Raw genomic sequence first — 19855 nt, forward strand, 5'->3', positions numbered from 1 at the left:
TTTATGTTTTCATCTTAACCTAATTTTTATTAAGAAAAGTTCACTCCATCCTCCGAACTTCACCAGTTAAAGTAAAAACCCTTCCCAGTGTTCGATCCTAGAGCCACTATGCTATAGTAGCTTTGCTACTTTAGTGTAAGGACCTTAGGTATAAATTTTGTTGATACCCTTACATGCCAAGCTACCAAGAGTCGGGTTATCACTCTATTTTGTTCATCGTGCAAAATCACCATTCAAGAATCCCATATTCGGAACCGGCTCGGAATTGCTGACAAATCAAGTACATATAGTGGTATATTGCCATTCGTATAAGGAGCTCAAAATGGCAATTTTCGCACCAGCCCATGCAAGTGCGAATTTCGCACCAGCAGCCCATGCAAGTGCGAATTTCGCACCAGCCCATGCGACTTTGGTGCAAAATCTCCTCTGTTCTGCCGACTCCATATGAGATCTTTTCTTTTGTATTTTTTTTTATGTAAATTCCTTTCTTATCCCTGTAATTAGCCAATCACAGGCTTTGCTTTGTAAAAACTATAAGAGGGGTGGAAATCATCTCTCAAAACAACTTATGTATATTTTACACTTAGTGAAATACAGAGATCTCTTTGCTTTCCTTTTCTCTCTTCTATTTTCTTTTTCTTGGAAGCCAAACAACCTCTGAGGATGTTTTCCTAGAGGATGAGAGGCTAAACCTTTAGTTTCTTGGAGTGAAGGAAGCTACGTGAAAAGTCCATATGCAAAAGTGGAAAACTCTCGTGCATTAAATACAGGTAGTTGGAGTTCATAAATGGCTTTTAAATCTAAAGTTTTGCTTTAAATCCCTTATAATCACTTTGAATGGCCAATACATGATAAGCTTTTAGGTCTCTGTGGATACTTATTGCTTAGATCCACATCAGACCATTAGTTATCATGTACGAGCCATTGGAAAATGGCTCAAGGTGAAGACCCATAGTGTCTAAAGCCATTAATGGAACTTGACTACCATTTCTATTGACTTTTTATGGATTAAATCTTCATTTTTAAACCTATACCGGTTCGGGAAACAACCATCCTTTATGTTGTTGTCCCCAATATGAGAAGAAAAATCCAGAATTTCCCACTTTGCATTCTGAACTTGATCCTAGCAACCTCTAGCTCCGGGAGACTTTCTTTCTTCCATTTTTACCTAGTTCTATGTTAGTTTAGTTTCAAACACCACTTTCAAAACAAATTTTATTTTCTTTTAAACTTTAAGTTTTTGACTAAGGAAATCATCAGATTCAATTTCTAATCTTGAGTCTATCACTGGTAGAATGAAAACCCATCCCAGAGTTTGACCCTAAAGCTGCTATACTATAGTAGCTTTGCTACGCTAGTATGAGGTCATAGGATTTATAAATATTTTTTTTTATTAAAATACCCAACTGGGCACGAATCAAAATGGCGTCGTTGTCGGGGATGGTGCCACGATATAGTGATACAACTTTTTAGAGGCTACTTGTGATTTCCATCACAAGTTTGGTGAATTCCTTTTTCACCTAACTTCATTTCCTTTCTTTTAATTGTAGAATTTCTTTTGTTAAGTTTACTTTCATTTTCTTTCTAACCTTAATTTTCTTCTAGCTTTCTTTTGTTTTTGTTGTCTTTGTTTTGTTTTCAGGGAAGTTGTAACTTGTGCATGCCCTATTGGATTCAGGACCAAGAGGGAAGACTAGTAAGGATAGAGAATCCTCAAGACACAGAGTTGGATATCTGTGTAAACATCATGGACCCTCCACAAGAGGATCATAATTCTCAACATGGTCAAGGGGGTAATCCAAATGCATATCTATCCATGAGGGATAGAATGCACCCACCAAGGATGAGTGCACCCTCATGCATCGTACCTCCTCTTGAGCAGCTGATTATAAGGCCCCATATTGTGCCCCTCCTACCAAATTTCCATGGAATGGACAGTGAGAACCCATATGCCCACATCAAGGAGTTTGAGGAGGTGTGCAATACTTTTAGAGAGGAAGGAGCTTCAATAGACTTGATGAGACTCAAGCTATTCCCTTTTACTTTGAAGGACAAGGCAAAAATATGGCTTAACTCTTTAAGGCTAAGGAGCATAAGGAATTGGGTTGATCTTCAGGCCGAATTTTTGAAGAAAATTTTCCCCACCCATAGGACCAATGGGTTGAAGAGACAAATCTCAAACTTTTCTGCAAAAGAAAATGAGAAGTTCTATGAATGTTGGGAAAGGTATATGGAGGCCATCAATGCTTGTCCTCATCATGGCTTTGATACATGGCTCTTGGTGAGCTATTTTTATGATGGGATATCTTCCTCCATGATGCAAATTCTTGAAACCATGTGTGGGGAAGATTTTATGAGTAAGAATCCGGAAGAAGCCATGGACTTTTTAAGTTATGTATCTGAGGTATCAAGAGGATGGGATGAGCCCAACTCAAGATAAATGGGAAGGATGAAAGCTCCTGTAAATCCAAAGGGTGGAATGTACATGTTAAGTGAAGACATGGACATGAAAGCTAAGGTGGCAACAATGGCAAGGAGGTTGGAAGAACTTGAGTTGAAAAAAATGCATGAAGTCCAAGCCATTTCTGAGACACAAGCCCATGTCATGCCATGCACCATTTGCCATTCATGTGATCATGTGGTAGATGAGTGCCCAACCATCCTAGTTGTGAGGGAGATGTTAGGTGATCAAGCCAATGTTATGGGGCAATTTAGGCCCAACAACAATGCACCTTATGGAAACACCTATAATTCAAGCTGGAGAAACCATCTAAATTTTTCTTGGAAACCAAGGCCACCTCCATACCAACCACAAGCCCAAACCCAAGCACCTCAACAAACCTCTTCAGTGGAGCAAGCCATTGTGAACCTAAGTAAAGTCATGGGTGACTTTGTGGGTGAACAAAAGGCAATCAACTCCCAATTGCACCAAAAGATTGAAAATGTTGAGAATTCTCAAATTAAGAGAATGGATGGGATGCAAAATGATCTATCTCAGAAGATAGATAATATTCAATACTCCATCTCTAGGCTTACCAACCTCAACACAGTGAATAAGAAAGGAAAGTTTCCCTCTCAACGAAGCCAAAATCCAAAGGGTGTTCATGAAGTTGAAACCCAAGATGGGGAGTCTTCAAAGTTGAGGGAGGTCAAAGCTGTGATCACCTTGAGGAGTGGGAAGGAGGTTGATCGACCCTTGCCTAAGGTGAGGCAAGATGAAGAACTCATGTCAAAGAGAACCTTGGTTAAAGAGAGCAATAACCAAGAAGAGAAGAGTGAGAAGAAAAATGCATCTAAATCAAGCATTGAAGAAGAGCCAAGGATAGTGATTAAAGAGGATATGATGAAGAAACATATGCCTCCCCCTTTTCCTTAAACTTTACATGGAAAGAAGGGAATCAAGAATTCATCAGAAATTCTTGAAGTTTTGAGACAAGTGAAGGTGAATATACCCTTACTTGATATGATCAAGCAAGTCCCCACATATGCAAAATTTTTAAAGGACTTGTGCACGGTCAAGAGAGGGTTAAATGTGACAAAGAAGGCATTCCTCACTGAGCAAGTAAGTGCCATCATTCAGTGTAAGTCTCCAGTTAAGTACAAAGATTCGAGATGTCCCACCATTTCAGTCAACATTGGAGGGACACATGTGGAGAAGGCTTTACTAGACTTGGGGGCAAGTGTGAATTTGCTCCCATACTCTATGTATAAGCAACTGGGACTTGGAGGATTGAAGCCCACAACCATCACTCTCTCCTTAGCTGATAGGTCAGTCAAAATCCCAAGGGGGGTGATAGAGGATGTTCTAGTTCAAGTGGATAAATTCTACTATCCCGTGGATTTTGTGGTGCTTGATACTGATCCCACTATTAAGGAAGCAAATTATGTGCCAATCATCCTTGGGAGACCTTTCCTAGCTACCTCCAATGCCATCATCAATTGTAGGAATGGGGTGATGCAGCTCACATTTGGAAACATGATCTTGGAATTAAACATATTCCACCTATGCAAAAGGCATCTTCACCCAGAAGAGGAGGAAGGATTGGAGGAGGTGTGCTTGATCAACACTTTGGTTGAAGAGCATTGTGACAAGAATTTAGAAGAGAGCTTGAACGAAAGCCTTGGAGTGCTTGAAGAAGGGTTACCTGAACCCTCTGATGTGTTAGCCATCATGTCTCCTTGGAGGAAACGGGAAGAGATCTTACCATTGTTCAATAAGGAGGACTCACAAGGAACAGCTACGGAGGACCCTCCAAAGCTAGTTTTGAAGCCACTTCCTGTTGATTTGAAGTATGCATATTTGGAGGAAGATGAGAAATGTCCAATGGTGATTTCTTCAACTCTCACAAGTGATCAAGAGGATAGTCTTTTGGGAGTTCTTAGAAAATGCAAAAAAGCCATTGGATGACAAATTTCTGATCTGAAAGGGATTAGCCTTTTGGTATGCACCCACCATAACTACATGGAGGAAGATGCAAAACCAGTGAGGCAGCCCCAGAGGAGGTTGAATCCTCACATGCAAGATGTGGTAAGGGGTGAAGTTCTGAAGCTACTTCAAGCAAGGATTCTGATCCTCTGGTGGAGGGTCCATGATGTTTACACACATATCCAACTCTGTGTCTTGAGGATTCTCAATCCTTACTAATCTTCCCTCTTGGTCCCGAATCCAATAGGGCATGCACAAGTTACAAATTACCTGAAAACAAAACAAAGACAACAAAAACAAACAAAAACTAGAAGAAAGTTAAGGTTAGAAAGAAAACAAAAGGAATTCTATAATTAAAAGAAAGGAAATGAAGTTAGTGAAAAAGGAATTCACCAAACTTGTGATGGAAATCACAAGTGGCCTCAAAAGATCATATCACTGCAAAGTGGCACTCTCCCCAGCAACGGCACCATTTTTTATTCGTGCCTAGTCGGGTGTTTTAATAAAAAAATATTTATAAATCCTATGACCTCATACTAGCGTAGCAAAGCTACTATAGTATAGCAGCTCTAGGGTCGAACTCTGGGATGGGTTTTCATTCTACCAGTGATATACTCAAGATTATAAACTGAGTCTGATGAGTTCCTTTGTCAAAAACTTAAAGTTTAAAAGAAAATAAAATTTGTTTTGAAAGTGGTGTTTGAAACTAAACTAATATAGAACTAGATAAAAATGGAAGAAAGAAAGTCTCCCGGAGCTAAGGGTTGCTAGGATTAAGTTCAGAATGCAAAGTGGAAATTTCGGATTTTTTTTCTCGTATTGGGGACAACAACATAAAGGATGGTTGTTTCCCGAACCGGTATAGGTTTAACAATGAAGATTTAATCCATAAAAAGTCAATAGAAATGGTAGTCAAGTTCCATTAATGGCTTTAGACACTGTGGGTCTTCACCTTGAGCCACTTTCCAATGGCTCGTACATGATAACTAATGGACTGATGTGGATCTAGCAATAAGTATCCATAGAGACCTTAAGCTTACCATGTATTGGCCATTCAAAGTGATTCTAAGGAATTTAAAGCAAAACTTTAGATTTAAAAGCCATTTATGAACTCCAACTACCTGTATTTAATGCACAAGAGTTTTCCACCTTTGCATCTAGACTTTTCACCTTGCTTCCTTCACTCCAAGAAACCAAAAGTTTAGCCTCTCATCCTCTAGGAAAACATCCTCAGAGGTTGTTTGGCTTCCAAGAAAAAGAAAATAGTAGAGAGAAAAGTAAAGCAAAGAGAGCCCTGTATTTTACTAAGTGTAAAACATAACATATTGTCGAGAGATGATTTCCACCCCTCTTATAGTCTTTACAAAGCAAAGCCTGTGATTGGCTAGTTACAAGGATAAGAAAGGAATTTACATCAAAAATACATAAGAAAAGATCTCATGTGGAGTCGGCAAAACAGAGGAGATTTTGCACCAAAGACACATGGGCTGGTGCGAATTTCGTACAAGGAGAAGGTGTTGTGTGAATTTCGCACAAGGGGAAGGTGTTGTGCGAATTTCGCACAAGCTTGGGCTGTTGTGCGAAATTCACACATGCTTGGTGCAGTTGTCTTCCGAATGCCATATCTTCCTCATTTCAGCTCTAAAACATACACGGTTTGAAACGTTGGATTCTTGACTTCCTGAGCTTTGAAATGGTATATAGCATGTAGAAAATAGACTTCGGGAAGTGCTCCAAAAGTGCGAAGGTAGACTGCAGTTGCTGTCCTCTATTCTTTCACTCTGTTTTCCTCTTTGCTTCTCTCTTTTACTTGGCTTGTCTTAATGATCCAAAAAGCTGTCAAAACACTAAAACTAGCCACAAATATGATTAGGAGTCATTGCTAGGTCCTTAACATGCCAATTGGAATAAAGATGAAGAACTACTACACAAAAGTGCTTAAAACATAATGAATTAAAGGTGCAAAATAGCACTTTTTGGGTAGTAATCACTCCCCCCAACTGACACATTGCTAGTCCCTGAGCAATGAAGGAGAGAAAAACAAAGAAAAATAGATAATATAATATTTTATAAAATCATGCTGATCACTCCAAAAAATAATCAAGTGGCATGATTGGATCAAACTCTCACATGGCAAGTCAAGGATATAAAACTCAATCATCAACAAGAGTCATCAAATAACTTACTTATCACAACATGCAAAGAGCGGGCATTATGCAAATTTGAGTATCAAAATAATTTCCACTCCTAAAGGACCAACTCTTAATCTTCCACAAAAATCTAAGTGTTAAGGTGCTTAGTTTCCAGTTATAGTATGTCAAACTATATTCTCCCCCCAACTAAGGTTTTTCTCTAACTTTAGCAACACTAACTCACATATAAAAGGCTAAGAACGCACCTCTTTTTCTTTTATATATATATATATACTCCACCCATCCACCCATGTAACGAGCAGTGAGGTCGGTGACTCCCAACCAATAAAGGCTTAGGGCACCAGGCTTCAAAGATTTTCACCATATACCCCTCGGACCTTGCTCGGGTTTCAAAGCAAGTGAAGCAAATTTTTTCATAAGACACATTATCCTTTTATAAGGTGTCCCAACACTAATAGAATGAGGTCAAAGGCACCAAGTCGAAAATTTCCTAAGTTTAGGGGGTGAGAAAGTTTTCCATCTTATAATTGGAATCTAATGTGTTCAGTGTGTGAAAAGATTAGAGTGGAATACTTAAGATTGAAATCAAAAGGAGCTTCAACAATTTATCAACTTTAATAAGCATAATACAAACTCTGAGACTATGGCAATAAGATAAGAATTTAATTTCCACCATTTACTTTTGAGAATTTATCTTTGAGAAACAAAGAGAGTTTGCAAAAAAAATTTGTTAGCAAACTAACTTAACCAAAAATTCAACAAATTACTTCCTCAACTCTCCCCCCAACTAGGATGAACATTGTCCCCAATGTTCCAAAAGCAAGTGATAATAAAAGGGAGGAAGTGATACCTCTTGATAGTAAGGGACTCTGAATGGACAGGAGAAACCACATGTTGCAAAAGAAAAAGAAATCATAAAAGTGATGAGTAAAGGAAATAAAAAGGAATAGTTAATATACACAAAAAGGAAGATGTCTATATAAACTAAGAGAGTACAATATACAAGATAAACATGGAATACATCCAATCCCAGTATAAAAGTGGTCCAAAATATATAAGACATCCAAAAACGTAGAATATAGATACAAAAAAGGAGAGGAGTGATCGTATGATCAAGTAGTAGGCTCCTTTGGTGGATAGGAGGGGTCCTCCGCTGCAACTGTGGAAGGTACCGCTACAAGTGTAGCATCATCAGCTGGAGCAAAATCATCAGCTGGAATAGAAGGCTCTAAGGGCACAGGAGCAACAAGTGGCAAGAGACCGAGGTGCTGCTGAATCTCACGGAGAATGAGGGTCTGCTGGTCCTGCCGAAGCTGGAAGTGGTCCATCCGCTCCATAATAGTCATCTGAGTAGTGGTCAGAGTCTGGAAAGCAGCGAGCAAATCACGATACTCTGCACCAGGGATAGTAATGGGCGGCTCTGGGGTAGGATGAACAGCAGGTGGGGCGTCAAACGATGCTGCCTCTGGTACGGGCTCTGAGGGAGCTGAAGTGGACATCGCGGATGTAGATGGTAAAGGCTGTGGAGGGACTTCCCTTGGCTCGGGAAGGTCTGGGGAATGCTGATGGAGCCATATCTGATTCCATTGGTCAAGAGAGAAGCTCTCTCTACAATGGCGGCAGGACTCAGAATGAGGGTCTGCAGGGAAACCCATATGTGCCAAAACATGGCATAGCAGCCGAGGGAAAAGTAAAAGGATGGAGTCTGCCCTCGTAAGACGCCGCGTATGCACCTTCTCCTCAAAATGGAGGAGGGTGGCCATAATCAAATGATGGGGGCCAAAGTAGTAGCCCTCAGAAATACGAAATAACGCCTCGAGAATGGCCCCTCGCCTCTGCACTCTATGCTGAAGAGGAAAAAGATTGGCGCGAAGCACCACATCAACTAGGAGCATTCCAGGGGGAAGCTCCTTCCTCATAATGATCATGTCTGAAGATGTCCCTTGAGATAGTATACGAACCATGTCCCACTCAGAAAGTGGGACCCAACGTCTAAAGGCAGCGGGATCTGCTGGTGCATAAGGGATATGGAAAGCCTCGGCAATCTGTCTAGCCCCCAAAATACCCTGGTGTCCATCAATGGTAAAAAGGAAACCAGGCAGGTACCGGGACGCCACGAGTAGTCAGACTGGTAAAAGTCTAAAGCTACTCGAGGATAAAAGAACTGTGGCGGCGTCATAAAGGGTATAAGATGGTACCTCTCAAGTAGGCGGTATAAATCCCCCAACTCAAGCTGCTGTCGCAAAATAGAGTGATCAAAATATGCCTTGACATGGAATGCTCTCGATCGGCAATCGGAGTTGCCCTCAATGGGCGAGCTGGCGAGGATAGGGCGCCTGGTGGGAGGAGTCAGAGACTGTGAATCTCGAGGTGCTCTGGAGGACTCTCCTGGCTCTGAAGTCTTGGTCTTCTTTGTAGGAGGACTCCTAGGTGGAATCTGAGTAGGGATCACGGGCGTGGCAGCTGCTCTCCTCGTATGGTATCTGCGCTGAAGGGTAGAATCAGGTAAATATGGGGGAGCATCTAGTGGGGCCCGCACAGGGGCAGCTCTCTGACTGCTCTAGGGAGCTGAGGCATAACCTCCTTGGGTCTTAGGCATGAGAGAGCAAAGATATGAGGCTTAGAGGCTTGGGATTGGGGAGGGTAGGAATGAAGAAGCTCAAAAATTCACACAAGGAAAGGTGTTGTGCGAATTTCGGACAAGGGAAGGGTGGTGTGCGAATTTTGCACAAGGGGAATGTGTTGTGCGAATTTCGCACAAGACACTATTCACCCGTGCAAATGCGAAATTGTGGTGCTTTCAAATGGCAAAATTCTTGGTTTTTGAGGGTGGGAAATGCTGGCTGAGGTAGGAAAGGGATTTTTCATGGTGGCTAAGCTTGGAATTGGGAGCTTTACATGAAGAGAATGGAGAATTTGGAAGCTCCTATAGCTGGCGGCAATGGGTCTCTTATGAAGAAAACGTGGCTTGAATCCTTAGCTTGAGGTTTTAGTTTGGTAAAATCAAGGTTGGGATTGGTTTAGGGATGGATTTGGAGTGTTGAGTGAAGAAATGAAGGGTTTTTGATGGTGGAAGGAGGAGAAAGAGCTGAAAATGGAAGGTGTGGACTGTTGTGAATAGTGAAGGTCGCGACTATGGAATGAAGCTCTTAAGATGGGCTGCCATGGTGGGGTTGAGGATGGGGGATGGTGAAGGAGAGGACCTTGTGGATGGAAAGGGGTGATCGAAAGAGAGGTGTTGAGAGAATTGAAGAAGAACAAGTTTAGAATTGAAGAAGAGAAAATGGCTTTTAAAGAGAAAGTGTGAATTTCGCACAAGGTGATGGGTAGTGCGAAAATTTCGCATTCCTGTGGTTCTCCAAGACAGAGAGCATGCTTTTTGAAAATTGGTCACAAAAACGAATTCACACAAGGTTCGCATTCCTGTGCATTTTTGCACTGAGATTTTGGGAGAGACCGAGAGCATGCTTTTTGAAAATTGGTCACAAAAGAGAATTCGCACAAGGGGATGTGTTGTGCGAATTTCGCACAAGAGGATTGGGTAGTGCGAATTTTGGCTTTTCTCCCCTGTTTTGCCTTGTTTTCATTCTTCAAGCTTTCCTACCTGCATATTAACACAAAGAAAACCAATTCAAACCACATTAGAATGAAATTAAAGTCAAAAATAAAAATCAAAACATGCATAAACACAAGAAAAACACTAGATTAAACTAAAATCAACTTAAAAGAAAACAAAAAGATGATGAATTTTTTAGTATTTGAAGAGACTAAGTTCAACCATGAACTAAGTGTTTTCATGTTGGAGGTGGATCAAGGAGGATGAATTCCTCCTTGTCTCGGGAAAATGATTCCCTATAGGGCTTGAGACGATGCCCATTCACTTTGAAAGTTCGAGTGCTATTGAAGTTGAGTAGTTCCACTACTCCATTTGATTGCACATCATGAATTATGAAAGGACCCGTCCACCTTGATTTCAATTTTCCCGGAAAAAGATGAAGCTTAGAGTCATAAAGCAAAACTCTTTGTCCCTTGGTAAAATTCTTCTGATTTACCAACTGATCATGCCATTTCTTCAACCTCTCTTTTGCAATTTTTGAATTGAGGTAAGCATCATTCCTCATTTCCTCCAATTCATTCAAATCCAAACATCTCTTTAACCCGACTCTTGTCAAATCCATGTTGAGCTTCTTGATTACCCACCATGCTTTATATTCAACCTCTACTGGAAGATGGCACGCTTTGCCATAAACAAGGCGATAAGGAGACATTCCAAGAATGGTCTTGTAAGCAGTCATATAAGCCCATAATGAATCCAGGAGCTTAATAGACGAATCCTTCATATTCACGTTCACCACCTTCATCAGTATATTCTTGATTTCCCGGTTGGCTAACTCAATTTGGCCACTTGTTTGAGGATGATAAGGTGTAGCTACCTTGTGCTTGACCCCATATTTGGCTAGAAGAGTCTCAAGAGGCTTATTGCAAAAGTGGGTTCCTCCATCACAGATAATGGACTTAGGCACCCCAAATCTTGCAAACATGTTCTCCTTGAGGAATTTAAGAACCACCTTATGATCATTGCTCCTACATGGGATTGGTTCTACCCACTTAGAGACATAATCCACTCCCACCAAAATGTAGGAGTGTCCAAACGACATTGGAAATGGCCCCATGAAGTCTATCCCCCAAACATCAAATACATCCACTATCAAGATGGGGTTCAAGGGCATCATATTTCGGCGTGTTAGCTTCCCAAGCCTTTGACACCGATCACATCCCTTGCACATAGTGTGGGCATCCTTGAAAAGAGAGGGCCACCAAAAACCTGATTGGATCACTTTCATAGCTGTTTTCTGGGAAGCAAAATGACCTCCACATGCACTATCATGACAATGGGATAGAATTCCTGATTGCTCTTTTTCAGGAACACATTTCCTTATGATTTGATCCGCACAATATTTGAAGAGAAAAGGCTCCTCCCAATAATAGGCATGGCTCTTAGCAAAGAAATGCCTCTTGTCTTGGGCACTCCACTCACTTGGAACTTCTCCAGTAACCAAATAATTTGCAATGTGAGAATACCATGGAGCTACCTCTATTGACATGAGAGACTCCTCAAGGAAGTCATCATTGATAGGTAGACCATGTGAGTCATGTGCTATCACAAGTCTTGACAAGTGGTCAGCTACCACATTTTCTACTCTCTTTTTATCCCGGATTTGGAGATTGAATTCTTGAAGCAAAAGGATCCATCTTATCAATCTTGCCTTGGCATCTTGCTTGGTTAGCAAGTACTTCAAAGCGGAGTGGTCAATGAACACCACTATAGAGGACCCTACCAAATAGGCACGAAACTTATCCAAGGCAAAAACTACTGCCAACAACTCCTTCTCAGTAGTTGTGTAGTTCCTTTGAGCCTCATTCAAAGTTTTGCTTGCATAATAAATCACATAGGGCTTTCCATCTTCTCTTTGCCCCAAAATAGCCCCCATAGCAAGATCACTTGCATCACACATTACCTCAAAAGGTAATTTCCAATTTGGGGTTCTCACTATTGGTGCAGTTGTGAGGAATTGCTTCAGTTCCTCAAAACTCTGCTGACATTTCTCATCCCACATAAACTTGGCATCCTTTACCAAGAGTTCACAAAGAGGTTTTGAGATTTTTGAGAAATCCTTAATAAACCTCCTATAGAACCTGACATGTCCTAGGAATTGCCTAATTCCTTTAACATTTGTGGGAGGTGGCAACTTAACAATTAGCTCCACCTTTGCCTTATCTACCTCAATGCCATTCTTGGAGACTATATGTCCTAAGACAATTCCTTGTTGTACCATAAAATGGCACTTCTCCCAATTTAGCACTAGGTCTTTCTCAATACATCTTTGGAGAACAGCTTCTAAATGCAACAAACACTCCTCATAAGAACCTCCATATACAGTGATGTCATCCATGAAGACTTCCATGATGCGCTCCACCATATCCCTGAAGATGCTTAGCATATATCTTTGGAAAGTTGCAGAAGCATTACATAGACCAAAGGGCATCCTCCTATACGTAAAAGTACCAAAGGGGCAAGTGAAGGTTGTCTTTTCTTGATCTTCCAAATCAATCTCTATTTGAAGTACCCCAAGTAACCATCCAGAAAACAGTAGAAAGGATGTCCTGAGACTCTCTCAAGGACTTGGTCTATGAAAGGCAATGGGAAATGGTCCTTCCTAGTCACTGAATTCAACCTCCTGTAGTCTATACACACCCTCCATCCTGAGGTAGGACGTGTAGAGACTTCCTCCCCTTTCTCATTCTGGATCACAGTAATTCCGGATTTCTTAGGGACTACTTGGGTGGGGCTCACCCACAAGCTATCTGAAATGGGATTTATGATCCCTACTTGAAGTAGCTTCAGAACTTCACCCCTTACCACCTCTTGCATGTGAGGATTCAACCTCCTCTGGGGCTGCCTCACTGGTTTTGCATCTTCCTCCATGTAGATATGGTGGGTGCATATCAAAGGGCTAATCCCTTTCAGATCAGAAATTTGCCATTCAATGGTTTTCTTGCATTTTCTGAGGACTCCCAAAAGACTATCCTCTTGATCACTTGTAAGATTTGAAGAAACCACCACTGGACATTTCTCATCTTCCTCCAAATATGCATACTTCAAATCAACAGGAAGCGGCTTCAAAACAAGCTTTGGAGGGTCCTCCGTAGCTGCTCCTTGTGAGTCCTCCTTATTGAACAGTGGTAAGATCTCTTCCCGTCTCCTCCAAGGAGACATGATGGCTAGCACATCAGAGGGTTCAGGTAACCCTTCTTCAAGCACTCCAAGGCTTTCGTTCAAGCTCTCTTCTAAATTCTTGTCACAATGCTCTTCAACCAAAGTGTTGATCAAGCACACATCCTCCAATCATTCCTTCTCTTCTGGGTGAAGATGCTTCTTGCACAAGTGGAATATGTTTAATTCCAAGGTCATGTTTCCAAATGTGAGTTGCATCACCTCATTCCTACAATTGATGATGGCATTGGAGGTAGCTAGGAAAGGTCTCCCAAGGATGATTGGCACGTAATTTGCTTCCTTAACAGTGGGATCAGTATCAAGCACCACAAAATCCACGGGATAGTAGAATTTGTCCACTTGAACTAGAACATCCTCTATCACCCCCCTTGGGATTTTGACTGACCTATCAGCTAAGGAGAGAGTGATGGTTGTGGGCTTCAATCCTCCAAGTCCCAGTTGCTTGTACACAGAATATGAGAGCAAATTCACACTTGCCCCCAAGTCTAGTAAAGCTTTCTCCACATGTGTCCCTCCAATGTTGACTGAAATGGTGGGACATCCAGGATCTTTGTACTTAACTGGAGACTTAATCTGAATGATAGCACTTACTTGCTCAGTGAGGAATGCATTCTTTGTCACATGTAACCCTCTCTTGACCGTGCACAAGTCCTTTAAAATTTTTGCATATGTGGGGACTTGCTTGATCATATCAAGTAAGGGTATATTCACCTTCACTTGTCTCAAAACTTCAAGAATTTCTGATGAATTATTGATTTTCTTCTTTCCATGTAAAGCTTGAGGAAAAGGGGGAGGCATATGTTTCTTCATCATATCATCTTTAATCACTATCCTTGGCTCTTCTTCAATGCTTGATTTGGATGCATTTTTCTTCCCACTCTTCTGTTCTTGGTTATTGCTCTCTTTAACCAAGGTTCTCTTTGACATGATTTCTTCATCTTGCCTCACCTTAAGCAAGGGTCGATCAACCTCCTTCCCACTCCTCAAGGTGATCGCAGCTTTGACCTCCCTCAACTTTGAAGACTCTCCCTCTTGGGTTTCAACTTCATGAACACCCTTTGGATTTTGGCTTGGTTGAGAGGGAAACTTTCTTTTCTCATTCACTGTGTTGAGGTTGGTAAGCCTAGAGATGGAGTATTGAATATTATCTATCTTCTGATATAGATCATTTTGCATCCCATCCATTCTCTTAATTTGAGAACTCTCAACATTTTCAATCTTTTGGTGCAATTGGGAGTTGATTGCCTTTTGTTCACCCACAAAGTCACCCATGACTTTACTTAGGTTTGCAATGGCTTGCTCCACTGAAGAGGTTTGTTGAGGTCTTGGGTTTGGGCTTGTGGTTGTATGGAGGTGACTTGGTTTCCAAGAAAAATTTGGATGGTTTCTCCAGCTTGAATTATAGGTGTTTCCATAAGGTGCATTGTTGTTGGGCCTAAATTGCCCCACAACATTGGCTTGATCACCTAACATCTCCCTCATAGCTGGGATGGTTGGGCACTCATCTACCACATGATCACATGATTGGTAAATGGTGCATGGCATGACATGGGCTTGTGTCTCGGAAATGGCTTGGACTTCATGCATTTTTTTCAACTCAAGTTCTTCCAACCTCCTTGCCATTGTTGCCACCTTAGCCTTCATGTCCATGTCCTCACTTAACATGTACATTCCACCATTTGGATTTTGGGTTGGTTAAGAGGGAAACTTTCCTTTTACTCTTGAGTTAGGCTCATCCCATCCTCTTGACACCTCAGACACATAACTTAAAAAGTCCATGGCTTCTTCCGGATTCTTACTCATAAAATCTCCCCCACACATGGTTTCAAGAATTTGCTTCATGGAGGAAAACATCCCATCATAAAAATAGCTCACCAAGAGCCATGTATCAAAGCCATGATGAGGACAAGCATTGATGGCCTCCATATACCTTTCCCAACATTCATAGAACTTCTCATTTTCTTTGGCAGAAAAGTTTGAGATTTGTTTCTTCAACCCATTGGTCCTATGGGTGGGGAAAATTTTCTTCAAAAATTCGGCCTGAAGATCAACCCAATTCCTTATACTCCTTGGCCTTAAAGAATTAAGCCATATTTTTGCCTTGTCTTTCAAAGTAAAAGGGAATAGCTTGAGTCTCATCAAGTCTATTGAAGCTCCTCCCTCTCTAAAAGTATTGCACACCTCCTCAAACTCCTTGATGTGGGCATATGGATTCTCACTCTCCATTCCATGGAAATTTGGTAGGAGGGGCACAATATGGGGCCTTATAATTAGCTGCTCAAGAGGAGGTACGATGCATGAGGGTGCACTCATCCTTGGTGGGTGCATTCTATCCCTCATGGATAGATATGCATTTGGATTACCCCCTTGACCGTGTTGAGAATTCTGATCCTCTGGTGGAGGGTCCATGATGTTTACACAGATATCCAACTCTTTGTCTTGAGGATTCTTAATCCTTACTAATCTTCGCTCTTGGTCCCGAATCCAATAAGGCATGCACAAGTTACAAATTACCTGAAAACAAAACAAAGACAAAAAAAAAAAAAAACTAGAAGAAAGTTAAGGTTAGAAAGAGAAATGAAGTTAGTGAAAAAGGAATTCACCAAACTTGTGATGGAAATCACAAGTGGCCTCAAAAGATCATATCACTGCAAAGTGGCACTCTCCCCAGCAACGACGCCATTTTTGATTCGTGCCCAGTCGGGTGTTTTAATAAAAAAATATTTATAAATCCTATGACCTCATACTAGCATAGCAAAGCTACTATAGTATAGCAGCTCTAGGGTCGAACTCTGGGATGGGTTTTCATTCTATCAATGATATACTCAAGATTAGAAACTGAGTCTGATGAGTTCCTTTGTCAAAAACTTAAAGTTTAAAAGAAAATAAAATTTGTTTTGAAAGTGGTGTTTGAAACTAAACTAATATAGAACTAGATAAAAATGAAAGAAAGAAAGTCTCCCGGAGCTAAGGGTTGCTAGGATCAAGTTCAGAATGCAAAGTGGAAATTCAGGATTTTTCTTCTCATATTGGGGACAACAACATAATGGATGGTTGTTTCCCGAACCGGTATAGGTTTAACAATGAAGATTTAATCCATAAAAAGTCAATAGAAATGGTAGTCAAGTTCCATTAATGGCTTTAGACACTATGGGTCTTCACCTTGAGCCACTTTCCAATGGCTCGTACATGATAACTAATGGATTGATGTGGATTTAGCAATAAGTATCCACAGAGACCTTAAGCTTACCATGTATTGGCCATTCAAAGTGATTCTAAGGGATTTAAAGCAAAACTTTAGATTTAAAAGCCATTTATGAACTCCAACTACCTGTATTTAATGCACGAGAGTTTTCCACCTTTGCATTTGGACTTTTCACCTAGCTTCCTTCACTCTAAGAAACCAAAAGTTTAGTCTCTCATCTTCTGGGAAAACATCCTCAGAGGTTGTTTGGCTTCCAAGAAAAAGAAAATAGTAGAGAGAAAAGGAAAACAAAGAGAGCCCTGTGTTTTACTAAGTGTAAAACATAACATATTGTCGAGAGATGATTTCCACCCCTCTTATAGTCTTTACAAAGCAAAGCCTGTGATTGGCTAGTTACAAGGATAAGAAAGGAATTTACATAAAAAATACATAAGAAAAGATCTCATGTGGAGTCAGCAAAACAGAGGAGATTTTACACCAAAGACGCATGGGCTGGTGCGAATTTCGCACAAGGAGAAGGTGTTGTGCGAATTTTGCACAAGCTTGGGCTGTTGTGTGAAATTCGCACATGCTTGGTGCAGTTGTCTTCCAAAGGCCATATCTTCCTCATTTCAGCTCCAAAATGTACACGGTTTAAAACGTTGGATTCTTGACTTCCTGATCTTTGAAATGGTATATAGCATGTAGAAAATGGACTTTGGGAAGTGCTCTAAAAGTACGAAGGAAGACTGCAGCTGCTGTCCTCTATTCTCTTCACTTTGTTTTCCTCTTTGCTTCTCTCCTTTACTTGGCTTGTCTTAATGATCCAAAAAGCTGTCAAAACACTAAAACTAGCCACAAATATGATTAGGAGTCATTGTTAGGTCCTTACCATGCCAATTAGAATAAAGATGGAGAACTACTACACAAAAGTGCTTAAAACATAATGAATTAAAGGCACAAAATAGCACTTTTTGGGTTGTAATCAGATGCCAAGTTTGTGTGGGATGAGAAATGTCAGAAGAGTTTTGAGGAACTGAAGCAATTCCTCACAACTGTACCAATAGTGAGAGCCCCAAATTGGAAATTACCTTTTGAGGTAATGTGTGATGCAAGTGATCTTGCTATGGGGGCTGTTTTGGGGCAAAGAGAAGATGGAAAGCCCTATGTGATTTATTATGCAAGCAAAACTTTGAATGAGGCTCAAAGGAACTACACAACTACTGAGAAGGAGTTGTTGGCAGTAGTTTTTGCCTTGGATAAGTTTCGTGCCTATTTGGTAGGGTCCTTTATAGTGGTGTTCACTGACCATTCTGCTTTGAAGTATTTGCTAACCAAGCAAGATGCCAAGGCAAGATTGATAAGATGGATCCTTTTGCTTCAAGAATTCAATCTCCAAATCCGGGATAAAAAGGGAGTAGAAAATGTGGTAGCTGGCCACTTGTCAAGACTTGTGATAGCACATGACTCACATGGTCTACCTATCAATGATGACTTCCCTGAGGTGTCTCTCATGTCAATAGAGGTAGCTCCATGGTATTCTCACATTGCAAATTACTTGGTTACTGGAGAAGTTTCAAGTGAGTGGAGTGCCCAAGACAAGAAGCATTTCTTTGCTAAGATCCATGCCTATTATTGGGAGGAGCCTTTTCTCTTCAAATATTGTGCGGATCAAATCATAAGGAAATGTGTTCCTGAACAAGAGCAATCAGGAATTCTATCCCATTGTCATGAAAGTGCATGTGGAGGTCATTTTGCTTCCCAGAAAACAACCATGAAAGTGGTTCAATCAGGTTTTTGGTGGCCCTCTCTTTTCAAGGATGCCCACGTACGCTATGTGCAAGGGATGTGATTGGTGTCAAAGGCTTGGGAAGCTAACATGCCGGAATATGATGCCCTTGAACCCCATCTTGATAGTGGATGTCTTTGATGTTTGGGGGATAGACTTCATGGGACCATTTCCAATGTCATTTGGACACTCCTACATTTTGGTGGGAGTGGATTATGTCTCTAAGTGGGTAGAAGCAATCCCATGTAGGAGCAATGATCATAAGGTGGTTCTCAAATTTCTCAAGGAGAATATCTTTTCAAGATTTGGAGTGCCTAAGGCCATTATCAGTGATGGAGGAACCCACTTTTGCAACAAGCCTTTTGAGACTCTTCTAGCCAAATATGGGGTCAAGCACAAGGTAGCTACACCTTATCACCCTCAAACAAGTGGCCAAGTTGAGTTAGCCAACCGGGAAATCAAGAATATACTGATGAAGGTGGTGAATGTGAATATGAAGGATTGGTCTATTAAGCTCCTGGATTCATTATGGGCTTATAGGACCGCTTATAAGACCATTCTTGGAATGTCTCCTTATCGCCTTGTTTATGGCAAAGCGTGCCATCTCCCAGTGGAGGTTGAATATAAAGCATGGTGGGCAATCAAGAAGCTCAACATGGATGTGACAAGAGCCGGGTTGAAGAGATGTTTGGATTTGAACGAATTGGAGGAAATGAGGAATGATGCATACCTTAATTCAAAAATTGCAAAAGAGAGGTTAAAGAAATGGCATGATCAGTTGGTAAATCAGAAGAATTTTACCAAAGGACAAAGAGTCTTGCTTTATGACTCTAAGCTTCATCTTTTTCCGGGAAAATTGAAATCAAGGTGGACGGGTCCTTTCATAATTCATGATGTGCAATCAAATGGAGTAGTGGAACTACTCAACTTCAAGAGCACTCAAACTTTCAAAGTGAATGGGCATCGTCTCAAGCCCTATATGGAATCATTTTCCCGAGACAAGGAGGAATTCATCCTCCTTGATCCACCTCTAACATGAAAACACTCGGTTCATGGTTGAACTTAGTCTCTTCAAAGACTAAAAAGTTCATCCTCTTTTTGTTTCCTTTTGCGTTGATTTTAGTTTAATCTAGTGTTTTTTCTTGTGTATATGCATGTTTTGATTTTTATTTTTGACTTTAATTTCATTCTAATGTGGTTTGAATTGGTTTTTGTATTAACATGCAAGTAGAAAAGCTTGAAGAATGAAGTCAAGGGGAAAACAAGGGAAAACAGGAGAGAAAAGCCAAGATACAGCGAAATTCGCACCACCCAATTCTCTGGTGCGAAATTCGCACCACCCTACCCCTTTGTGCGAAATCGCTTTTGTGAGTATTTTCCAAAAAGCATGCTCTCGGTCCCTACCCAAAATCTCAGTGCGAAAATGCACAAGAATGCAAACCTTGTGCGAAATTGCCTTTATGACTATTTTTTTAAAAAAACATGCCCTCGGTGTTGGAAAGCCACA

The 19855-nt window shown here is 40.9% G+C and overlaps 2 non-coding genes across 2 annotated transcripts; one reads left to right on the forward strand and one right to left on the reverse strand.

The window, feature by feature from the left end:
- Positions 1-2158: 2158 nt before the first annotated feature.
- Positions 2159-2265, reverse strand: LOC117917175. The gene has a single exon (XR_004651641.1). It is a non-coding gene; the product is annotated as a small nucleolar RNA R71 (small nucleolar RNA).
- A 13001-nt stretch (positions 2266-15266) lies between these two features.
- LOC117917174 lies at positions 15267-15373 on the forward strand. The gene has a single exon (XR_004651640.1). It is a non-coding gene; the product is annotated as a small nucleolar RNA R71 (small nucleolar RNA).
- The last annotated feature ends 4482 nt before the right edge of the window (positions 15374-19855 follow it).

The sequence above is a fragment of the Vitis riparia genome, chromosome 6 (assembly GCF_004353265.1).
Source record: "Vitis riparia cultivar Riparia Gloire de Montpellier isolate 1030 chromosome 6, EGFV_Vit.rip_1.0, whole genome shotgun sequence".
Classification (NCBI taxonomy): domain Eukaryota; kingdom Viridiplantae; phylum Streptophyta; class Magnoliopsida; order Vitales; family Vitaceae; genus Vitis; species Vitis riparia.